Here is a 15,708-nt window from a genome sequence, read left to right on the forward strand (position 1 = left end):
TCTTGATATTCTGACATAACCAACAATGCAGCAGTCATAGAGGAATGGATGGGTCATCAAAAGAAAGGGGTGGATAAGTGACAGTATCTCTCCTGTAGTTCAAACTTTGTGCCTCATTTTGGGGCCCCATTAAATGTATGTACTAGGTAAATACATGGTGAGTTAATTGTCCTATGAGAAGCCTTCTTATCTGTAATTCATGACCATTACCTCATACAGTTCCCCTCTCCAAAAAGAAAAAATATAATTCATTTCCATGACGAAAACTAAGCACATAAACCAGATTAAAGAACATTTACAACATATACTTTGTAAAAGATGTGTATAAGAAAGTGTCTTATGTCACCTTGATGCCATCGGTCTAGCACCTTCTGAATTCACAAGCATTTTCCTGTACCACACACAGATTTGAACCCCTTTTAGCAACTGCGTTTTCTCACCGGACGATGCTTGCACAAAATCAAACTTAAGCAATGCTCTACCACTGGTAAGCTTTGGCTATAGATGTACATCTGCTGAGAGCCCAGGCTGCCTTTTACTTTTCCCGGGGGTGAATGGTGGAAGCACTGTACATTAAATGTTGTTGCACATAAGCATTGGGTGTGGCAGAGTGTCAGGTCTCGGATATCTGGACATGTTGAAAACCCTACCATCACTGAACACTTACACAAGTGGGTGAGATGTATGTGCCAAATACGGTAGGAATCAGGGAAAAAACAAGGAAGTGGATTGAGTGAGAGACGCAAAATACTGTATCAATATTCAGAATGGAATAGTCTCAGCTTAGGGATGGCACAATTCTATCTCAATTTTAGAGGGACGCGAACCAACTGTAGGGGAGACAGAGGACAACAGGTAAGTAGAGAATACATATTTAGCTGAGCACATATATTATAGTAGTATTCTGAGAGCTTTTCCAGTTTCAGCAGTGGTTGTATTGAAACTTAAGCTGACCTGGATTCCAGCTGAGGCTCCAGGATGCCATCCCAAATCCACAGGATGGAAGCGATGAAGCAAGTTAGAGATAGAACCGGCAACAGCGGCACTAGGTAGGAAGGAAACCCAGAGGGGGGAGCCACCAGTAGGGAACCAAGGGGGAACAAAGCAACAAATGTAAGAGATGGGTAATGAGTACAAACAGGTATGTTGCAGAGAGTGACAAGAACTTACCAGACATTTCTAGGCAAAGGCCTAAGAACTTTTGCCGAGCATAGACCATTCAGGTAATCTATGGATTTGCATGTGTTGGTCATGGCCATCAGTTTTTCTTCAGTTATAGATTCAAATGTTTCTAGTAAGCAATACTCCTGGTTAAACTGCAAGTTTGAAATGATTTCATATACAGGAATGTTATCAAAAGTGATTGATGATCTGAGTTTGGAAATTGTCTCTACAAAGAACGCTGCAGTTATGTCACATAGCTTTGGGATGGTTGGATTTTACATTGAGATGCATATGGACCATTTAGCTCTGAAAATAAATCTGGGAAGTTCATCATCTTTGGGCCTTGGTTAATAGGCTGCAAAAATATATTGGTTTTCTTCACTAATAATACATTTATACAAGACAGCTAAAGCATTTGAATTTTGGTTTGAATTCCTCTGCCATTTCCTCCTAGGTCTAGGGTAGCCAATTTTAGATTTTTAAATTCAGATGTAAACCAGAAGTTATAATTAAGTCAATGACCTGGACAGACATTTGGATTGAACAGAGGTAAAGTATTGTCAAATTTAACATAAACATCTATAGCATAATTACTCAATTCAAAGTACAACTCACAAATCGCCCAAAAAAATTATATTACAATGCTAAAATATAGTTTATTAATTTCAATCGAAACAATATGAAAATACATATTTTGATTGAGAGGGTTTTAGGTTTATGATTCAAACACTGCAGAAATTGAGGAAATTAGATTTACTATTTTATCTCTGATCAAACTTTGGGAAAGTGGATAAATAAAACAGTTGCAATTTACAATAACAGTGTAACAATAGTTTGAAAAAGCGCAAAATGTAAAATCAAAATGGGTGACATTTACTACTTCTACTCCTATCCAAACAAAAATTTAGGAAAGTACAGGAATGGAATGGGATGGAGATTTAGGGCCTGATTTAGAGCTTGATGGAGAGGGAACTCTGTTGCAACAGCAACGGAGTTCCCTCCCCGCCAAGACCATGGTCTGCCTGCCCAATTTAAATGTGGGCAGACCATAGTTTGAAGACTTTGGAAACTACTCCGTCTCGGCCGTGGTCAAATACTATAGGACGGTCTGACGGAGTATGTCCTCCCACCTAATTTAGATGGGCAGCCATATAGCAGTTTTTCAATGCCCGACACCGCCAAAAAGGGCATTGAAAAGTGCTCAATAACTCCTTTGCCACAGGAGGAAACTCTCATGACTAGGGGTAAATAGTTTTTTTTTTTTCTAAAAGAAAATACCATTTTGGGATTTTCTTTTTGAAAAAAAAAATCTGTAATTTTACTGAACAACTCCATCATGTTAACGGAGTTGTATGGCAAAATTACAATACATTGACAGGAACTGCTATCACAGCAACTACAAAACTAATTTTAGAAACAAATATAAACATAATTAAATTGAAGTTAAACAATTTCAAATAAATAAATAATGTTTTTTTTTAAAACACTGGCCATACTAACCTCCACAACCAAAAATAAAAAAATCTGTATAGTAAGAATCACAAAAATATACCTTCAGATTAAAAATTATATTAATATAATTCCAACATTGTAATTCACTGTATTAATTACTGTGATATTATAGAAAACAGTTAGTCAACATTACAAAGACATATGATGGCGATAGCAGGCATCTCCAATGACTGTGCACACGGATAAATTACATTACACTCTGCTTCGAAAGGAAGCAACCTTGGCATTGTGGGGGGGCCGGGAATGGGAAGTCTATGGCATCGGGGCAAACAAACACATTATGTTGATCAATCGAGGGGGGTTCTGGAATACCAGCCAGGATAAAGAGGCCCATGCAGAGAATCAAAATGTCACACATGGATATTATTAATAAAAATAAAATTCATATACTTACTGTCATATGTCCCCCATTTTGACCAGTGTTAGACCTGTCAATCTTAGGGTGGTCTTCCCCAAAACTTTATGCCTTCCTCCTCATATTTTTGTGAATCTTGTTTATGCTGGCCATAGGACTCAAATCACTGCTAACTAGTGCATTGCTTACTCCTTAAAACATGGAAAAATTGGCGTATGCCCTATTTTGTGTACTTTACCACTGCTAACTAGTGCTTAAGTGTTAGTTCTTTCTCCTCTAAACATGGTAATGTTGGCTTATCCCCCACTGAAATATTTTTGCTACTTATAAGTTCCTAGTGGAGGAGTGTGGCTCACTGATTAGAGCAGCAGACCCTGATGCAGAGGTCTGGCCTGGGACCAGGGTTCAATTCCCGACCCGGCAGGGTCCTGAGCCCAAAATGTCCACGGACTCGATAATTCTCGCCTCGGTGCCTATTCTAATCATGGGGTCCCACGCTGCAACTCTGGGCAATAGTTGCTTAATCTCCACTACGGCGACCCACCCGCTGTGGGATGCCTGGCTTTTACCCTGGGGATACCCAGTAGGGGTTATCTCACAGGGAAAAGCCAGGACAGGTTCCCAAGGCAAGCGCCTTGATGCCTTCGGGTGATACGTGCGCTATATAAGTCGCAATACATACATACAGTGGCACTACCTGTACCCATGGCCTGTAAACTAAGTACTACTAGTGGGCCTGCTGCACTGATTGTGCCACTACTTAAGTAGCCCTTTAAACATGTATCAGACCTGTCGTTGCAGCCTGTATGTGCCATTTTAAACTGCCATTTCAACCGGGCAAACCTTTTACCAGACCCAAACCTTCATTTTTAAAACATATAAGTCACTTGTAGAATAGGCCGTACACAGCCACAGGGCATTGTGCAATGTATTTAAAAAGTTGGACATGTACTTTTAAATTTTACATGTCCAGTCAGTGAAAAACTGCTAAAGTCGTTTTTCAATGCTGCAAGGTCTACCTCTCCCATAAGGTAACATTGGAGTTACTTTATTACATTTAATAATCTGCAGGCAACCAGGTTATGTTTGGTGTCTTTAGAATTGTAATGCAAACATCTCTCTCATGGTGAGTTAGATTTTAAATTACAATTTAGAAAATACCACTTTTAGAAAGTTGGCATTTTCTTGCCTTTGGCTTTTAGTGCATGTAGCTTTGCTCTGGGTCACATAACTGGGTGTAGCCAACAGTTGGGATTTGTGTATTCCCCCTAGCCAACCACACAATAGATAGCTTAGGTGTGCCTGGATGTGTCACCCCTGCCAGGATGGAGGGGGGGGCAGAGCTGGGCACAGCACTGTTTATACTTGAATAGGCTGTGTTCTGCCTCCACATGAAGGGCTACTTACCCCCTGTAGTTACTCTGGAGCCTGGGCCAGTAAGGCTTAGCCTGTGCACTTCAAAGAGAAATTCTAGAAGCTTCTTCCAAATTCCTGAGAAAAGGCACCAATATTGGACCTCATACACCACTTCCTCATTACACTTCTGGACCTGTGGATACTTTGCCAGGAAGAAGGAAGGCTGTGCCTCTGAAAGAACTGACACTCCGCTGGACTGCTGTCTTGCTGTGCTGACCTACTCCCTGCTGCCCTCCTGCCTGGGTGAGAAGGACTGAATCTGCATCTGTGAAACCCAGGACTCCAAAGTGACTCTGAGGGCTGGTTTGCTGGCCTCCTGACTGTAGCCTGAGAGACAGAAGCCTCCAACAACGTTGATCCCAGCACCTGGACTCTGTCACCTGGGAGTCCTGTTCTGCCAAGTGGTGCCACCCCATACGTGGTCTCTTGGAAGTAGCCCTGAAGGTGCTCTGCCAGCCCATCTGTGGATCCAGCAGTACTGATGCATCTCCTCTGCGCGACCCTGATCAGAACAATTCATCGCCTCTGCTGCAAGGTTTCTCCAGATACATAGACTTCACATCGACCTCGCAGCCCACACCAGAACCACTGCCTGTTTAAAGCTTTCCTGGCGCAGGCCCTTGCATCGCAAATCTCTCATCGATGGCAGGCTCACCGATGATGCATGTTCATGCATTGCAGCCTCCCAGCTCCTCAGAACAGACGCATCACCTTGACTGTGTTATGCATCTTTGACGCCAGGCTTCACATCACAAGCCCTCGTCAATGAGATTCCTAACGATGACGCAGGACCTTGCATCGCAGCTCCGCAGCACCTTGGAACAGACCATCGCCTCGGATGCATGACGAATGTCTGACAAAATATCGAGAGACAGAAAATCGACCTACAAAAATATCGAGACAAAAATATCGAAGTCAAAAATATCGACATTATATCTACATAATGGTAAGTACAAAAATATCGAAAAAATAATATCGTAGTACAAAAATATCGAAATTTAAAAAATATCGTTTTTTTAAATGTATTAATAATAATGTAAAAATAATTTAAAAAAACATATAATTTAACAAATATTAAATAAAAACATTATAACATAATTTAAAAATTAAAAGTAATACATATACATTTAAAATAAATTAAAAACTTAATAATTTAATGTAATGTTTTTTTTTTATTTCATTTAATTGATTTAAAATAAATTTAAATTTATTTTATTTTTACCCTGTACGCCTGTACCCCAAAAACCCAAAACTGACCCTGAACCCTAAAAATACCCCTGTACCCCAAAAACCCACAACTGACCCTGAACCCTAAAAATACCCCTTTACCCAAAAACTGAAAACTGACCCTGAACCCTAAAAGTACCCTTTTACCCAAGAACTGAAAACTGACCCTGAACCCTAAAAATGCCCCTTTACCCAAGAACTGAAAACTGACCCTGAACCCTAAAAATACCCCTTTACCCAAGAACTGAAAACTGACCCTGAACCCTAAAAATACCCCTTTACCCAAGAACTGAAAACTGACCCTGAACCCTAAAAATACCCTTTTACCCAAGAACTGAAAACTGACCCTGAACCCTAAAAATACCCCTTTACCCAAGAACTGAAAACTGACCCTGAACCCTAAAAATACCCCTTTACCGAAGAACTGAAAACTGACCCTGAACCCAAAAAATACCCCTTTACCCAAGAACTGAAAACTGACCCTGAACCCTAAAAATACCCCTTTACCCAAGAACTGAAAACTGACCCTGAACCCTAAAAATACCCTTTTACCCAAGAACTGAAAACTGACCCTGAACCCTAAAAATACCCCTTTACCCAAAAACTGAAAACTGACCCTGAACCCTAAAAATACTCCTTTACCCAAAATTAATTAACATTATTTAATTACCAATTAATTATTAATTAACAATAACACTAAAGTAAATATATTAGCACATTAGCTATAATTAATTTAATTTACTAATTAATATTAATTAATTACCAATTAATTATTAATTAAAAATATGTCCAAAATTATATTAATTAATTAACTAATTAATATTAATTAATTACCAATTAATTATTAATTAAAAATATGTACAAAATTATAATAATTAATTAACTAATTAATATTAATTAATTACCAATTAATTAATAATTAAAAATATTTACAAACATATATTAATTAATTAATTATTATTAAATTACTTCCCACCCTATTCCCCTATAAACCCACAACCCGCTCTAATACTAAAACGCAAAATGTTAACAAAATTACTAATTTTCAAACATACATTTCTAAACATATTTAGCAAACATATAAACAACAAAATAAAATACATAACACTAAACAACAAAATTTCGATATTACTAACATACATACCTTAATCTCGATATTCTGTCTGTCGATATTATGGCACATCGATATACTATACCATCGATATTAAAACATTGATATTATTGCATATCGATATTTTATTTTCGATATTTTGTCAGCCTACCATGCATGACATATCCCCGGATGGGGACCTCTCAATACTACTGAACCAGGACCCAAGGTACTCTGTTCAGTGGACCTAACTTGGTCCCTGAAACCAGCCTGCACTCCATCACAGTTGGCCTGTACTTGTGACTTTGTTGCACTCTGACACGGCCAGATATCTACAGTTGCTGCATTGTGCTTTTTTTAGCTATTTTCACTGAAATCTTTAAATCTGCAAATCTCCGGTTCTGCTAATTGGATTTTTGACATTTTTGTTTTGTTTTATTTATTAAAAATTACCCCATTGTTCTAAACTGGTTAGCTATCCTTTTGTGGCGTGTCTTCAGGGTGTTACTGTTGGAAGTTTTGCACAAATACTTTACACATAGCAGCTAAGTTATGCCTGACTGTTCTGTACCAGGCTACCAGGAGGTTGAGCACAGGTTAATTGAGGGTTTGCGAGTTACTTCACCCTAACAAGGATTGTGTTTTATTCTTGAATAGGGTTATACCCCCTTCAACCAGTAGCCCAATTTCTTACAACAACAAATTAATTTTCTTTACTGCAAATTATTTTTATTGAGTTTTTAAGGAAAAGAACATTATAAATGGTAATAACAATGATAATAACAATAATAACAATAATAATAATAATAATAAAAGAAGAAGAAACTGCCAGGACAATAATAATAATAGTAATAAAATAATAATACAATAATACAAAAGAAGAAGTAAATGCCAGGAGGTTACCAATTGTGCGGAAGTTGGAATTGCAGTTATTTAGAGAGATACAGGTGATCTATATATATATATCACATTCTTCTGTCTATTTTGAATTAATATTGAGGTACCATACCTGCAACTAATTTGCTATCGTTCTAGTCCAGTTTAACGTCACTAGATTGTTCATTAGGGAATTTGCTAACTGGAGGGTGAGGTGGGGTGAATCCTTCTAGGATATTGTGGTTGGCATCTGGAAGCTAAACAGCAGAAAAGATAAAAGAATCTCATGTTGGAATTTTACTTCACACCAATGTGGCTGAAGAATTGAGGGTCTTTGTCAAGAAGAAATATTAGAGGAGAGGAGGAGGCTGGCAGGTAAATTACCTCCACTTTAGATGGGTTGAGCGAGAGACACCCGAGGTTCCTGAAGTTAGTGCTGACTGTGAGATTGTCACGTGGTCCTGGAGGCCATTGTCATTTTCCCTAAGTTAGCACGAGTCCATGGCAGATTGTCTTCTGCTTTATGCATGTTACTATACGAACAAATTTTGCTTTGTGCCACGCTGTAACTTTCACACAAAAACCTGGTGTTGTTTTTACATTCTGTTCTGTCTTGGGATTTAGTCTGAACACTACAGACAAGGTTGAACAACAATGCCCCTTGTTATTCTGTTCTGTTCAGGCCCTAGCACCTAAACAAAACATGCAGATGCAGTTGTTGTTTGGGAACATGTACTTTAGTCACATAGGTATACACAAGTGGGTAACACACAGTTGGAGAGGGATCTTTCCAGAGAAGGGTGTGTGACAGCACCTGTGATGTAGATCTTCCATCTGTAGACTGCGGTACTGGGTCTGCAGCTAAACACCCAGAGATCGTCTAATATATAATCAGGGTAGGGGGGTTAGGCCCCACTGTCTTATACAATGACAGCACCTTTTAAAATTTACAGACGACTTGCTATGCTAACCGTATTTGTGTTAGGCATTTTCCTACTTGTTGTGGCAGGAATACTGCATACTAGTGCACACTAGTTAAAATAAACCTTTTAGACTTTCCTCATGTCTCTGTCTAATCTTATTGTGTACTGGTACGAGAGTGAGAGCGAAAGGGTGTGTCCTGTAACCACAATTCCTGAGAGGGTTCGGAGTGTTGCGTTTTGGGGTGTCTAACCACTTGTTCCTCTGTGAGTGAGTAAGAGGGTAAGTGAGACACTATAGCTAATCGGTCCCCGGGCTCATTGGTACTTAGATGGTAGGATGACTTAGTCCCTTCCCACTAAGGTTCCATGATCCCAAGCATAATTCTCAATCAATCAATCATTTGCATTTGTAAAGCGCGCTACTCACCCGTGGGGGTCTCAAGGCGCTGGGGGGGGAGGGGGGTCAGTGCTCAAAAAGCCAGGTCTTGAGCTGCCTTCTGAAGGAGAGGTGGTCCTGTGTGGCGCGCAGGTGGCTGGGAAGAGAGTTCCAGGTCTTTGCTGCCAGGTAGGAGAAGGACCTGCCCCGGCGGTGGCCCTGTGGATGCGGGGCACGCCTGCTAGGGCTTGTCCTGTCGAGCGTAGGGTGCGAGGGGGGCAGTAGAAGGAGAGGCGGTGGTTGATGAGTTTTGGTCCGAGGTTGTGAAGGGCTTTGTGTGCGTGGGTGAGGAGCCTGAAGGTGATCCTCTTGCTGACTGGGAGCCAGTGAAGTTTCTTCAGGTGTCCGGAGATGTGGTGGTGGCGGGGGATGTTCAGGATGAGTTGTGCGGCTGCGTTCTGGATTCGTTGAAGTTTCTTCTGTAGTTTGGTAGTGATGCCGGCGTACAGAGTGTTCCCATAGTCCATGCGGCTGGTGACGGGGGCGTGGGTGATGGTCTTCCTGGTGTCGGTGGGGATCCAGCGGAAGATTTTGCGGAGCATGCGGAGGGTGTTGAAGCATGCCGATGTCACCGCATTGACCTGTCTGTTCATGGAGAGGGACGAGTCCAGGATGAAGCCGAGGTTGCGAGCATGGTCGGTGGGTTGGGGAGTGCTGCCCACGGCGGGGGGCCACCAGGATTCGTCCCAGGCGGTGGGAGTAGGGCCGAGGATTAGGACCTCCGTCTTATCGGTGTTGAGTTTAAGCCGGCTGTCTGTCATCCAGTCCGCTACTTCCTTCATGCCTTCGTGTAGTCTGGTTCTTGCTGAGGTGGGGTTGTTGGTGAGGGAGAGGATGAGCTGAGTGTCGTCGGCGTAGGATATGATGTTGAGTCCGTGTTTGCGAGCGATGTTCGTCAAGTAAATGTTGAAGAGGGTGGGGCTGAGGGAGGATCCTTGTGGGACGCTGCAGATGACTTCAGTGGCTGTAGATCTGAAGGGGGGGAGACGGACTCTTTGTGTTCTTCCGGAGAGGAAGGAGGTGATCCATTCCAGGGACTTGCCTCGGATGCCGGCGTTGTTGAGGCGCCGTATTAGAGTATGGTGGCATACCGTGTCGAAGGCTGCGGAGAGGTCCAGGAGTATGAGTGCCACGGTCTCTCCTTTGTCTGTCAGGGATCTGATGTCGTCTGTGGCTGCGATGAGGGCGGTCTCGGTGCTGTGGTTAGCTCTGAAACTTAACTGTGAGGGGTCAAGTGAGTTGTTGGATTCTAGGGCGGTGGTGAGTTGAGTGTTGATGATCTTTTCAATCACTTTTGCGGGGAATGGGAGGAGCGAGATGGGCCGGACGTTTTTGAGTTCGGTGGGGTCTGCTGTAGATTTCTTTAGGAGGGCGTTGAGTTCGGCGTGTTTCCAGTTTTCGGGGAAAGTGGCGGAGGTGAGTGATGTGTTGATGACGTCTCATAGGTGGGGTGCGATGATGTTGTTGGCTTTGTGAATATGTGGTGCGGGCATGGGTCGGATGGGGATCCTGAGTGGATGGAGTTCATGATGCGGGTGGTTTCCTCGGTGGTGGTTGGGTTCCAGGTGTGGATGGTGGTGTTGTCAGTGTCGATTTCCGGAGGTGAGTTCGTGTTGGATGTGGAGAGGCTGTTGTAAATATCGGTGACCTTGTGGTGAAAGAAAGCCGCGAGGGAGTCGCAGAGATCCTGAGAGGGGGGGATGGCGTTGTTTTCAGCATCGGGGTTAGAGAGTTCCCTGACGATGCTGAATAGTTCCTTGCTATTGTGGGCGTTGTTTTCGAGCCTGTCTTTGAAGGATGATTTTCTTGCTGCGCGGAGGAGTTGGCGGTGTTTGCGGGTGGCGTTCTTGAGAGCAGACATGTTCTCGTCGGTCTGATTGAGGCGCCAGGTTTTTTCGTGGGTGCGACATTCTTTTTTGGAGTCCTTGAGGGTGGGGGTGAACCAGGAGTTTTTCTTGTGGTTGTCTTTGTATACCTGGGTCTTCAGGGGGGCCAGGAGGTTGGCGCAGTCTGAGATCCAGTCCGTGAGGTTGGTGGCCGCTTCGTTGGGGTCTGCGGTGCTGGTGGGTGGGTTCCGGGAGAGGGCTGTTATGAGTTGTTCGGTGGTGACTCGGGTCCATTGTCTTCTTGGTGGTTGTTGGGCGTGGTGGTGTACGGTGTTTTTTTTTAAGCTGAAGTGGACACAGCTGTGGTCCGTCCAGGATAGTTTGGTGGTGTGGCTGAAGGAGATGTGTTTGCTGGAGGAAAAGATCGGGTCGAGTGTGTGTCCGGCGTAGTGGGTGGGGGTGTTGACCAGCTGTTTCAGTCTGAGGTTTGCGAGGTTGTCCAGTAGGGTGGTGGTATTGTTGTCGGCGTGGTTCTCTAGGTGGAAGTTGAGGTCCCCTAGGAGTATGTAGTTGGTGGAGGGGAGTGCGCGTGGGCTGATGAAGTCTGCGATGTCTTCGCAGAATCCCTGCAATGTGATATTCATGTATTTATATTTGAAGGTGGGTTTTGAGGAAGGAAATGCACAATATGTTTTGTATATCATTGGCAGGTAGCTGGAATCAGAAGCCAAATAAGGAGAGGGGTTTAAGGGAAATAAGAAGGGGTCAGGACACAGCCATAGTGAATGTCAAGTGGGCAGGAGGTGAGTGGGACAAGATTGTGGAATGAGTAAGGCATAGTAACAAGGTAAGTTTAAAGGAGAATGTATTACATCCTTATAGTTTGCTGCCTAGGACTATACCAGTTGGTTAAGGTCCTGAATCCGAGTTATAGGCCAAACAGCAAGTGAGAGCCTGCAACTAGAAAGAGCATTTAACAGCTGGTATAGCAAGAGGCAGAAGGACTTTAAGGCTAAAGGAACATAGCACCCACTGAGGGTAGAGTGTTTTAGATTAAAAAGTGGGAGACAGAAAGACAGTCATTGGAATTTTGTAACAGATGGCCTATTTCAGCTATTACTGGCCCAGAGCCACTATCTTGTCTTCGCACTCACATCAGGCAAGACATTTTTAATTTCACTTGAAACCAAAAAGTGCCCTTGGGGGGTGCAAAGGGTGTGTGCACCTGCTTTTTTGCCACCAGGGAACCTTGGTTTTACAGAACAGGCCACAGGCACTTGAGCATCCCCTCCTGTAATATTGATAGCGCTGGTGCACATACAGTGGCAGCGTCATGGCCCTATGCAAATAAAGTAATCACTTGGGGCCCGATGTAGGTACTGAGATGTGGGGGCATAAGAAAATGCAGATTCGGTAATTTTACCGAATCGGTAAAATTACCGAATCTGCATTTTGATATGTAGGTAGCACTGTAAACAGTGCTACAGTGCTTTCAGGATTCGTTATTTACCACAAATTATTAATTGGTGGTAAATAATGAATTCCTATGCAAATGCAAATATGTGCATTTACACCTGTGCCATGTGGCACACATACATGCCTAAGGGCATGTATGTGTGCCACATGGCACACAAGCCCTAATCAGGGGTGCAACAGGGTGTCAAAGTGACACACTGCCACCCTTGAATTTTTCGGTATTTACCGAATCGGTAATAACCGATTCAGTAATTGACATTCATTCCTCAAACTTGAAAAAGACTTAAGATCCTTTTTTAGGAAAATAAGACTCCGAAGATTTTTTGAAAATAGGCCAGAGAGGGATCCCCCAATAGATTCTGGACTGCGGGCTAAATCAACGTTTACCCCGAGTTTAGGGATGGTGGACAAAAATATCGACATTTTTGAATGTATGGTCAAATTGGAAATCGGGAAATTACTAGAGAAAAAACATTTTCAAACACAAAATATTTCTAGAGGCCAGAAAGAGGCATTGAATTCCCTCGCGCAAGATACCCAAATAACCATTACACCCGCAGATAAAGGGGGGGGGAGTTCTAGTTTTAAACACCGTAGACTACGACCAGAGAGTAATGTCCCTTTTATCTAACAAACAACATTACACTAGGATATCACAAACTAGCTTAGACGCCTTAAAAAGGGAGGTGGAAACGTTGCTAGAAACAGCCAAGAATAATGGAGATATTACTGAAGAGGAGTATAAGTTTCTTTATAATGGTAAACTGATGGAGCGAGATAGAGAATTTCTTTTCATTCCAACTCGCAAAGTCATACTTCCATAAAATAAAATAATCCTATTAATGATTTGTGATGTATTTGTACTAAATCAACTTAGATTAAACTTTTACACGCGGGAACATTAACATATGTGCTCGTAAATGTGCATTACTGTTGCATCTTTTTGTTCGTGCAAAAATAATAAATTAATTTTGTCGTTCTGTCATGTCATAACTAACTGCAGCCGAATTTAAAAAGTGGCATGTGCTTATTTTGCTTTCCTTGTCTATGTGATGTCATTCTATTCTCTATAGGTGCATAAAGAATTTCGTGGATTTTTGAAGACTGGTAGATATAAAATGCTGCTTTATTTGTTTGCTTTTTGCTAGGTAACTTTAGACTAATGGGTGGGTTAAATAATTAACAAACAAAGGGTGGAAACAGAATGAATAATATTTCTTTCATTAATTATTTTCTTGTGTTTGTTTATACATTAGAGAAATTAAATTGACTGCTTTGGGCCTAGTTCACTCGAGTTTACTAAAATGATGAATTTAATTTCTGCACGGAGCCTGAGATGTCCTTTCTAAAGTTTTCCATCGAAGTAACATTTGTTGAACTACGATGAGGCTCTGACATTATTCTGGTCGGACGTGGCCAAGGTCAGGAACCGGCAGAAGGAACATTTGATAACTTGGCATCCGAGGAAGTGAAATGAAACCAGTGAGAAACATTTTCAAAAATGTTGCAAGCAAAGGAAGCCTCGGAGCACGTACAGTAGAGACAATGGAGTCTAAGAAAGTGACGGATCTGATGTTTTGAAATAATGGGGTGACATGTCACTTGTCACTCATGAACCAATGGGACATCGACTTTTGCGGAAAGTTTTACTTTTACTTAGATTAGCTTAGCGCAGAAAGGTATAAAGATCCATGCCCCGTGGATGGGTCACGCTGCTGCTTTCTAACCTTTGGATGAGGGTGTCGTGCTGTCGGACTTTACTTGGAGCACGTAAGAAATCCTAAAGACTTTGCTTTATTTCCATTTATTTAGCTAAATTAGGGACTTAGGTTCTGAAAAATGCTAAACTTATAATTCTTTGCAAAATAATCTAAATTCTATATGATGCTTTCAAATATGCTTACAATGATTCTAATAAAAATGCTTAAATAAAACTATATTCTTATAATTCAAATAAATAGCTAATAAAATCTTACTTTTGAAAATAAGCTGGTCTTGTCATTTCGGGAGTGCAGGTTATCATTAGCTAGATGCCATCGCCAATGGTGGTCAATTAAATAGTTAGGATTTGTTTAAATAATGTCATTTATTTGCCGCGGATGTATATAAATGTATATAAGTTGTATATAAGTTTAATTAGGCCACATGATTCAGCTGGTCAAAATATGTCAGGTTTTGTTAATGGGTCCATGTTTTTAAGTGGTGATTTTTTGAGTGTGTTATGAAGTTAGGTAGCGTAGTTTATGACATATTTTCTATAGGCCGCTGGATCAAAACCCAAAACACCGGCATTCTATGGGCTACCTAAAGTCCACAAGAATCTGGAGGATCCCCCTCTCAGACCGATAGTGGCCTCAATAGATTCACTATTAGAACCTCTCAGCAAATATGCTGACAGGTTCCTCAAGCCCCTGGTACAGCAACAAAAGTCCTATATTAAGGACACCTTAGACATGATCACCAAGGTAGAGGGGCTTCGATTTGAGGGAGAGATGGAGTATATGGTGACTCTCGACGTAGAGTCACTTTATACCAATATACCTCAACAAGACACTATAAAGGTAATAAGGAGACCTTTAGAAGAGACAGAAATCATGGGTGCCAACAAGGAGTTCATAGTCCAGTGTGTATCTATGGTGCTCCTAAATAACATTTTTCTTTTCAAAAAAGACCTGTATATCCAGCGAAAGGGGACCAGCATGGGCGCAACTTGCGCCCCGAGTCTAGCTTGTATTTATGTTAGTGTAGAGAACATCCGTAGCTGGGTGAGATTCATAGATGATATTTTCTTCATCTGGTCAGGGACAGGAGAGATCCTTAAGGAATCTTAAATTCACGGCCTCCTATATTAAAAAACTTTGGACTTTTTGGATATCAGTATAAAAAATGAAAACAACCAACTTGCGGTTGAATTATTTAAAAAAGAGACTGACCGCAATACGGTATTACATTACAAAAGTTACCACCCTAAAAGTCAATGTGATAACATACCTTTCGGAGAATTTCTCCGATTAAGAAGGAATTGCACGTCAGTAGATGACTTTTATAAACATGCAGAGGAGATAAAGCAGAAGTTTAAAGAAAGAGGTTATCCTAAGAAATTAATTAATCATTCTCTCAAGCGGGCTCGCTATTACGATAGAGATAACCTTCTGGAGAAGAAGGAAAGGAATTCAACCATGGATAAAATTGTCATGGTAAGCCAAATCTCAGGCATTGCTAACCAGATAAAAAATGTGATCAACCATAATTGGAAGATCCTCAATGAGGGAGCTGACATCACACTTCCCCGGCCTCTATATGCCTATAAAAAAAAAAAAAATGGACGCTCCACCCTAGTACATACGGATAGGGATGATGTTATAGAGGGCCAACGTACCCTCACAGGAGAAAGAGCGGTTGGAAAC

This window comes from Lissotriton helveticus, chromosome 1_2 (genome assembly GCF_964261635.1).
Source record: "Lissotriton helveticus chromosome 1_2, aLisHel1.1, whole genome shotgun sequence".
In the NCBI taxonomy this organism is placed as follows: domain Eukaryota; kingdom Metazoa; phylum Chordata; class Amphibia; order Caudata; family Salamandridae; genus Lissotriton; species Lissotriton helveticus.